This window comes from Nicotiana tabacum, chromosome 13, assembly GCF_000715075.1.
Source record: "Nicotiana tabacum cultivar K326 chromosome 13, ASM71507v2, whole genome shotgun sequence".
NCBI classification, from domain to species: Eukaryota; Viridiplantae; Streptophyta; class Magnoliopsida; order Solanales; family Solanaceae; genus Nicotiana; species Nicotiana tabacum.
The window spans coordinates 26,054,425-26,062,589 of record NC_134092.1 but is presented as its reverse complement, the minus strand read 5'-3'; the positions used below and the strand labels follow the sequence as shown (position 1 = coordinate 26,062,589).

At 39.5% G+C, this 8,165-nt stretch overlaps 1 pseudogene; it reads right to left on the bottom strand.

Moving 5' to 3' along the window:
• Nucleotides 1–3,539: 3,539 nt before the first annotated feature.
• Nucleotides 3,540–5,842, bottom strand: LOC142168034 (protein FLOWERING LOCUS T-like; annotated as a pseudogene).
• Between the last annotated feature and the right edge of the window lie 2,323 nt (nt 5,843–8,165).

Genomic DNA, 8,165 nt, shown 5'->3' with positions numbered 1-8,165 from the left:
ATTATTCACTACATTTCAGAATTTACTTCCGCACTTGTTTCTTTGTTATTAATAAATTTAAAAATTATTTTAAAATGGAAAATATTATTCTAACATTGGCTTGCCTAGCAAGTGAAATGTTAGGCGCCATCACGGTCCCGAAGATGGGAATTTCGGGTCGTGATAGTTGGTAACAGAGCACTAGGTTACATAGGTCTCACAAGTCACGAGCAACCTTAGTAGAGTCTGACGGATCGATACAGAGACGTCTGTACTTATCACTCAAAGGCTATGAAGTTTACGAACAATATCACTTCTTTCTTATTTTATCGTGCGATTTTATTCTATCATCGATGATTGAACAATTCTACTCTTATTCTATCGCAGATGGTGAGAACACATAATACATCTACCGATGGACAGGGACCAGAGCCCCTGGTGGCAACTATGGCTGGGGGTAGAGGTCGAGGCCGAGGTCGTGCTAGAGGCAGAGGCAGAGCTCAGTATAGAGCTTGAGCAACTGTACTTGTTGTAGAACCTCGGGTGGATCTTCAGGAGGAGGTTCTAGTTCAGAATGTACCAGTTGGACCAGTTCAGGTCCCGGAAGGATTCATAGCTACTCTAGTGCTTCAGGACGGTCTAGTCTGTTTGGTGAGTCTTATTGAGGGCTGGCCTAGAACGGTACATTTCCAGTGGCACCAGCCGTCTCACAGGCTGGGGGAGGAGCACAAACTCCCACTACTCCCGCTCCGTAGCAGATGGCTCCCCAAAATCAGGCTCCAATAGCCCCGCCAGTTGGGGTAGTTCAGCCAGTTATTGCGACACAGACCGGTGATAGGCCCGCCATGTCTTTTGAGGCCTTATTGAGACTGGATAAGTTTACCAAGCTCTTTCTAGTTTACTTTGGTGGTACACCTTTTGAGGACCCACATGATTATCTTGACTGTTGCCATGAGGTGCTGCGGAACATGGGTATAGTTCAGACAAATGGGGTTGATTTTGCTGTATTTCAGATGACGGGTTCCGCCAAGAGGTAGTGGAGAGATTATATATTGACCAGACCAATTGGATCTCCTGCACTTACCTGGGAGCAGTTCTCTCAGCTATTTCTGGAGAAGTTCCTTTCTATCACATTGAGAGAGGATTACCGCAAGCAATTTGAGCGTTTACAGCAGGGCAGTATGACTGTTACTCAGTATGAGTCCCGTTTTATAGATTTAGCCCGCCATGTTCCCCTTTTACTACCTACTAAGAGAGAGAGAGAGAGAGAGAGAGGAGGTTTATTGAGGGACTCACTCACCCTATCAGGCTTCAGATGGCCAAGGAGACCGGAAGTGAGATTTCTTTTCAGGCGGCTGCTAATGTCGCGAGGAGGATCGAGATGGTTCTTGTACAAGAGAGAGGGCAGAGGTCTGATAAGAGTCCTCATCAGTTTGGTGGTTTCAGTGGTTCCTCGTCTGGAGGCAGGGGTAATTTTGGTAGAGGTCATCCTCCCAGACTTTTTCATTTAGCACTTCACGCATCTCCCAGTGCTTCAGGGAGTCAAAATCCTATTATGACTTACTCTGGGCAGCCAGCATTTAGTGAACATTCGGCTCCTATCAGTGCACTACCACTCCAGAGTCACCACAGCAGTTATCCGGCCCGTTCGGGTCAACTACAGCTTCAGCATCCACGACATCAGGATGGGTATTATGAGTGTAGGAACATTGGTCACATCAGGAGGTATTGCCCTAGGTTGTCGAGTAACAAATCTCGGTAGGATTCTCGTGCCATCATACTGGCACCGGTTGCTTCACGGCCTGCTCAGCCAGCTAGAGGTTGGGGTCAGGAAGCTAGAGGTGGGGGTCAGGCCATTAGAGGTGGAGGTCAGGACATTAGAGGTGGAGGACAGACTGTTAGAGGTGGAGTCCAGCCACTTAGAGGCCGTCCCAGGGACGCAGTTTAGAGTGGTGGGGCTCAGCCCCGATTTTATGCTTTTCCAGCTAGGCTTGAGATCGAGTCATCTGATGCTGTGATCATAGGTATTATTCCAGTTTGCCATAGAGATGCTTCAGTTATATTTGATCCAGGATCTACTTATTCCTATGTGTCCTCCTATTTTGCTTCATATTTGGTTGTGCCTTGTGATTCTCTTAGTGCTTCTGTGTATGTATCTACACCGGTGGGAGACTTTGTTGTAGTAGATCATGTCTATCGTTCATGTGTGGTTGCTATCAGTAGTCTTGAGACTAGTGTGGATCTTTTACTTCTTGATATGGTAGAATTTGATGTCATCTTGGGTATGGACTGGAACTCACCTTATCATACTATATTGGATTGTCATGCCAAGACAGTGACCCTAGCCATGTCGGGGTTACCTCAGTTAGAGTGGAAAGGAACTCCTGGTCATTCTGCCAGCAGGGTTATTTCTTATATGAAAGATCGGCGTAGGGTAGAGAAAGGGTGTCTAGCCTATTTGGTTTATATTCGTGATCCCAGTGCGGATGTTCCTTCTATGGACTCAGTACCAGTTGTTCATGAATTTCCAGAAGTATTTCCTGCAGATTTTCCGGGGATGCTACCCGACAGAGATATTGACTTCTGTATTAATTTGGCTCCGGGCACTCAGCCCGTTTATATTCCACCATACCATATGGCCCCGCCAGAGTTGAAAGAATTGAAGAAGCAGTTACAAGACTTGCTTGATCAGGGATTCATTAGACCTAGTGTCTCGCCCTTGGGTGCACCAGTACTATTTGTAAAGAAGAAAGATGGCTCTATGCTGATGTGTATAGATTATTGGTAGTTGAACAAGGCCACTATCAAGAACAAATATCCGCTTCCAAGAATTGATGACTTATTTGATTTGCTTCAGGGTGCCAAGGTATTTTTGAAGATCGATTTGAGGTCAGGTTACCATCAATTGAAGATTAGGGCATTTGATATCCCTAAAATAGTTTTTTGGACTCGGTATGGGCATTACGAATTCCTAGTGATGTCATTTGGGTTGACAAATGCCCCAACAACATTTATGGATTTGATGAATCAGGTGTTCAAGACATATTTGGATTCTTTTGTAGTTGTATTAATTGATGATATCTTGATTTACTCTAGCAGTCAAAAGGAGCATGAGCAGCATCTTCGGAGTGTGCTTTATACTTTGAAGAATAATCAGTTATATGCCAAATTTTCAAAATGTGAGTTTTGGTTAAACTCAGTTGCCTTTTTGGGGCATGTTGTATCGGCATAAAGATGGATGTTGATTTTATAGGTAAAACGTTGCTATAGAGAGGTAAAATATAACATCAAAAATCGATTTCGAGAAAAACTTAACTTTTTTTTATAGTAAATGAATGTTATATGAAAATGTTGTTAAAGATAGGTTAGACTATATTTCAATACCTAGCAACCACAATGAAGTTATTTAATGAAGGGGAGCAGGAGACAATGAAGGAAGCAATGAGCAAGGCTTACTAATAGGTAACATCAAACCTTATATTGAAACTAATACAATTATATATCATATGCTAACCAATAGCACTACTAGAAATTCGCTAAATACAGATCAAAAAAACCGATCAAAGTGCGTAATGAACATAAAGAGTCCCCACTACCAGAACAGACTCGAGTGTAGGGGTATCAATACTAACATCCATCACATAAGCCAGATACGTATCACACCCCTTCTCAACTATTCGTTGAGCTTTAAGAAGATTGTAAACTTCTGCAAAGTCTCTTGTGCTGAAATTCTGACGCCAACCTGGTGCATACACAGTTTCGCGACCCAATTGTCGAAACAACACGAAAACAAAGCGATGAATTCCCAATGATGGTTGTGGACTCTCTTAGCATATAACTTCATTTCCTGCAATGCAGCGAAATATCAAGTAAAAGGATTTTAGTTATATATACACTGATCCAGTAAATAGAATTTATGTTATAGGTGTATATATGTTACCTCTAATAGTAAATGATAGTACCGTTTTTTCTAGGTTATTAATTAATGCTATTATCTTACAAATGACCTAATTGTGCAAACTTTTTTTACTGCATGAGTGCATAGAATTCAAACTGTACCTAATTAAGAATGTTGATTAATCCAACGCCCATCTAACCTAATGAAATCACAAACTAATTATGCAGAATGGATTTTAGTACAAAGAAGCAACTCATGATCTGTAATATAGGAGGATTTACCAAAGCTTGTATCTGTAGTTGCTGGGATATCTGTGACCAGCCTACAAAAATAAGATAAAGAAAGTGTTAGGGAAAAAAAAAGATATATAGTGATAGTTAATTACTCTTAATGAGCATTACAATATTAAAACAAATCAAAACTTACAAATCCGAATAATATAAATTCTAGCCAAAATACTGAAAAAGATAATATAATACGACCAGCTAAAGACAGAGAGAAGCCCAATGTGATTTTCCTCGTTTTCAGTTTTATGTGTTTTCTGTATTTCAGTTCCACTGATTTTTCAAATAAGATTTTTGGTTGAGCTTTTCATTTAAAAACATTGGTTTTTCATTTAGAACTTATGTCACACAATTGTTTTCACTACAAGAAAAAAGTTGATTTGTGACGGAATATTTTTGACTGAAGATCTACTACAAAATTGTGACTAACTTGTGACAATTTTATGACGGAATATATAAATGTGAACGAAATTTTTGACATATTTGTGACGATCTCATTTTTCCATCACAAAATATTTTGCGATGCTTGAATTTTTGATGATTTTATGTTAGACAAGTTGGGTTCAATGTGGGAGGGGTTAGGTCTGACCCCTACCTCATATATAATAATATATATATATATATATATATATATATATATATATATATATATATATATATGCAGCTTATACGCACCTATAAACATATATTCTATAAGCTTGAAATGATATAGATGGAAGAAGCTCATGCAACACTTAAAAAGAACCCTACAATTTCCTATCTTTCAACTACAAGAACAGCTTCTGTTTTTTTCCAGCAGTATGTGATAGGTATATATAAAAATATCTTTTTTTGAAAAGAAAAACTACAAGAAGGCTATATATGTTGAACTTGTTAAACTTGACTAACCAGTGTAGATACTCCCTCAGGTTAGGGTTGCTTGGGCTTGGAGCATCAGGATCCACCATAACCTTGGAGAAAAAAAGAGCACAAAATCTCAAATGTCATAAAAAAACTCCACATTAAGAAAGACAAAGAAATTAAAACTAAACACCGCCATTTACATATATATGCTCCCTCCTTTTCCATTTTACGTGATGGGATTTGGAATATGGGGTCAAACTGCTTAAATTTCAATGCGAATCAATTATAAATGGTTAGAGCTTTTAAAATAAAACAGAAGGAATATGATTTACCAGAGTGTAAAAGTTGCGAAGATCATCCCCTCCAATTTGAACCCTAGGTTGCGTAACAATTTGAGAAGGTTTCAAGCCACATGCATTGTTGACTTCCCTATTATTGTAAACCACTCTAAGATCAACAGACCTTGTGAATGGATCTAAAACATCTCCTACCACACGACCAACTATCAAAGGATCTATTCTTGGCATGATGATAGAAGATGTATAATATATTATCACTATACACTAAATACTTTACTTTTCTCTTTCAAAGTTATTGCAATTCGTGATCAGAGGGAGGAGCTAGCTATGGCTATTTATATGAGCAGTATTGTTGATATTGTGTGGTGCCTATATGCTTAATTGGTTTTTGTACTATGCCAAGAATCCTACCTTTTTATGGTATTCTCCTACTAGAAAACCCTATTCTTAGTTGATGCCGATCTTTGTAAGACAATGAACTGAGGAGAATATGCATCTCAAGTTCAGGTGACAAATGTGTGTGTTGGATCAAAATCGGACTAGCCGAAAAGATCAATAAACGGGTCATGATCCAGCCCCCAAAATTTTCTTGAGTCAAAATAATCAAATTAAATAACGTGTCATAAATAAACTCGTCCAACATGACCCAACTGACTCTCTTTTTTAACTTTTCTTTTGAAAAAGAAAATGTAAAAGATGATGTGATTTTCTTAAAGTATTAGCTTAAGTTTTTCCATGTAACGACCCGACTTGTCGTTTTGAGAACTAACATTCCGTGCGGTTGAAGATCTCGAGCAGTTTCGTAATGCGTATTATAACGTACATGTGCGGTCGAATTTGGTTTTCGGAAGATTCGAAATTAAATTGAAAGAACAATTCTTATTTTTGAAGCTTAAATAAAAAGAGTTGACCGGAGTTTGACTTTTGAACAAACGACTCCGGAATGGAGTTTTGATGATTCCAATAGTTTCGTATGGTGATTTCGGACTTAGGAGTATGTTCGGATATTGAATTGGAGGTACGAAGATCATTTTAGCGTCAAATGGCGAAAGTTGAAAAATTGGTTTAATTTTGGAAAGTTTGACCGGGGATGGACTTTTTGATATCGGGGTCGGATTCTGATTCCGGAAGTTGGAGTAGGTCTGCAATGTCAATTATAACTTGTGTGCAAAATTTGAGGTCAAGTTCGATTGATATGTTTCGGCGTCGTGTATAGAAGTTTGAAGTTTTGAAGTTCATTAGGCTTGAATCAATGTGCAATTCGTGTTTTTAGTATTGTTTGATGTGATTTAGAGGTTCGACTAGGTCGTATAATTTTTAGGATTTATTGGTATGTTTGGTTGAAATCCGGGGAGGGAGGGGGAGCTCGGGTGAGTTTTGGATGGTTAACGGATCAATTTCGGACTTGCTGTTTTGCTGAAATTTTCTGGTGCACAGGTCTGGTTTCCTTCTACGCGATCGCGTGAGAAGGTCCGTGATCGCGTAGGCTTAGCTAGGCAGTGGAGGTTTTGTGCTATGCGATCGCGTGGGGATATCCGCGATTGCGTAGGGTTAATTGGGGCTGCTGAGTTTTGGTTCTATGCGATCGCGTGGGGAGGACCGCGATTGCGTAGCTGGGAAGAAGGAATGCATCGCGAACGCGTGGATCAAGCCACGTTGACGAAGAGGAAAATGAGGTAGCATGGGTCATGCGAAGTTGTGCTTCGCGATGGCGTGCAATTATCCGCGATCGCGTAGAGTTATTTTTGGGCAATGGAAAATTGTGCTTCACAATCGCGGGACTTGGTCCGTGATCGCATAGAAGAAATGACTAGGGAGAGAGTTTAAGTCCTGAAAATGGGACTTCATCCGATTTTTCGTTTTTAACGATTTGAAGCTCGAGGAGAGGCGATTTTCGGGAGATTTTCAAGGGAAACAATGGGGTAAGTGTTCTTAACTCAATTTCGGTCAAATGACCCGAATCTATTGTTATTATTAGCATGTAATTGGTGTTTTAAGTTGAAAAAAAATTGTGAAAACCCTTAAGGCATAATTGAAGATTTGAGGGTCGAGTTGATGTTGGAATTTGGTAAATTTGGTATGGTTGAACTCGTATCAGAATGGGTGTTCGGATTTCGTGAAAATCCTGTCAGGTTCCGAGAGGCGAGCCCCGCGTTGACTTTCGGTTGGCTTTTTTAATTTAACATTTTAAGTCGATGTTTTATTATCTGGAATTATTTTCGATAAATTTTAATGAAGTTATACAATTAACTGGATAGATTTGAGCTGTCCGAAGGTCAATTCCAGCAAGAAGGCTATTTTGGAATACCGGCCTAACTTCGTTAAGGTAAGTGTCTTGTCTAACTTTGTGTGGGGGAAACCACCCCTTAGGATTTGGGATTATTGTGCCATTCGTATTATGTGAAGGTCGTGTACGTGAGGTGACGAGTGAGTACATGACCTATATGCGGTATTTGACCGGTTTGGACCGTTAGGCTCTTTTTATACAATTGATTGTAAATCTTGTTTCATAATTATATCTTTTGTGGTTAGAATTGTTTGTACGTGCTTTACTTGAAATTGTTAGCACATGTTCCATCCTTGTTGTCAAGTTCACCCTTATATGCTAATTCTTGATTGTAATCACTTGTTGAATCCCTGCTTTATCTGTTACATCCCTTAATGGTTAATTAATGCTCATAAACTGTGCCTTGGTTTATTGATTGTCTTTTCCTTGCTATTTGATTTCGCGAGCCATTGTGTATCCTTTTCATTAGTTATGACTGTCACGACCCAAAATCCCACCACAGGCGTCGTGATGGCACTTAGTCTCTAAGACTAAGTAAGCCGATTATAATTACAATTCAAGCCTTTATTTTTTTG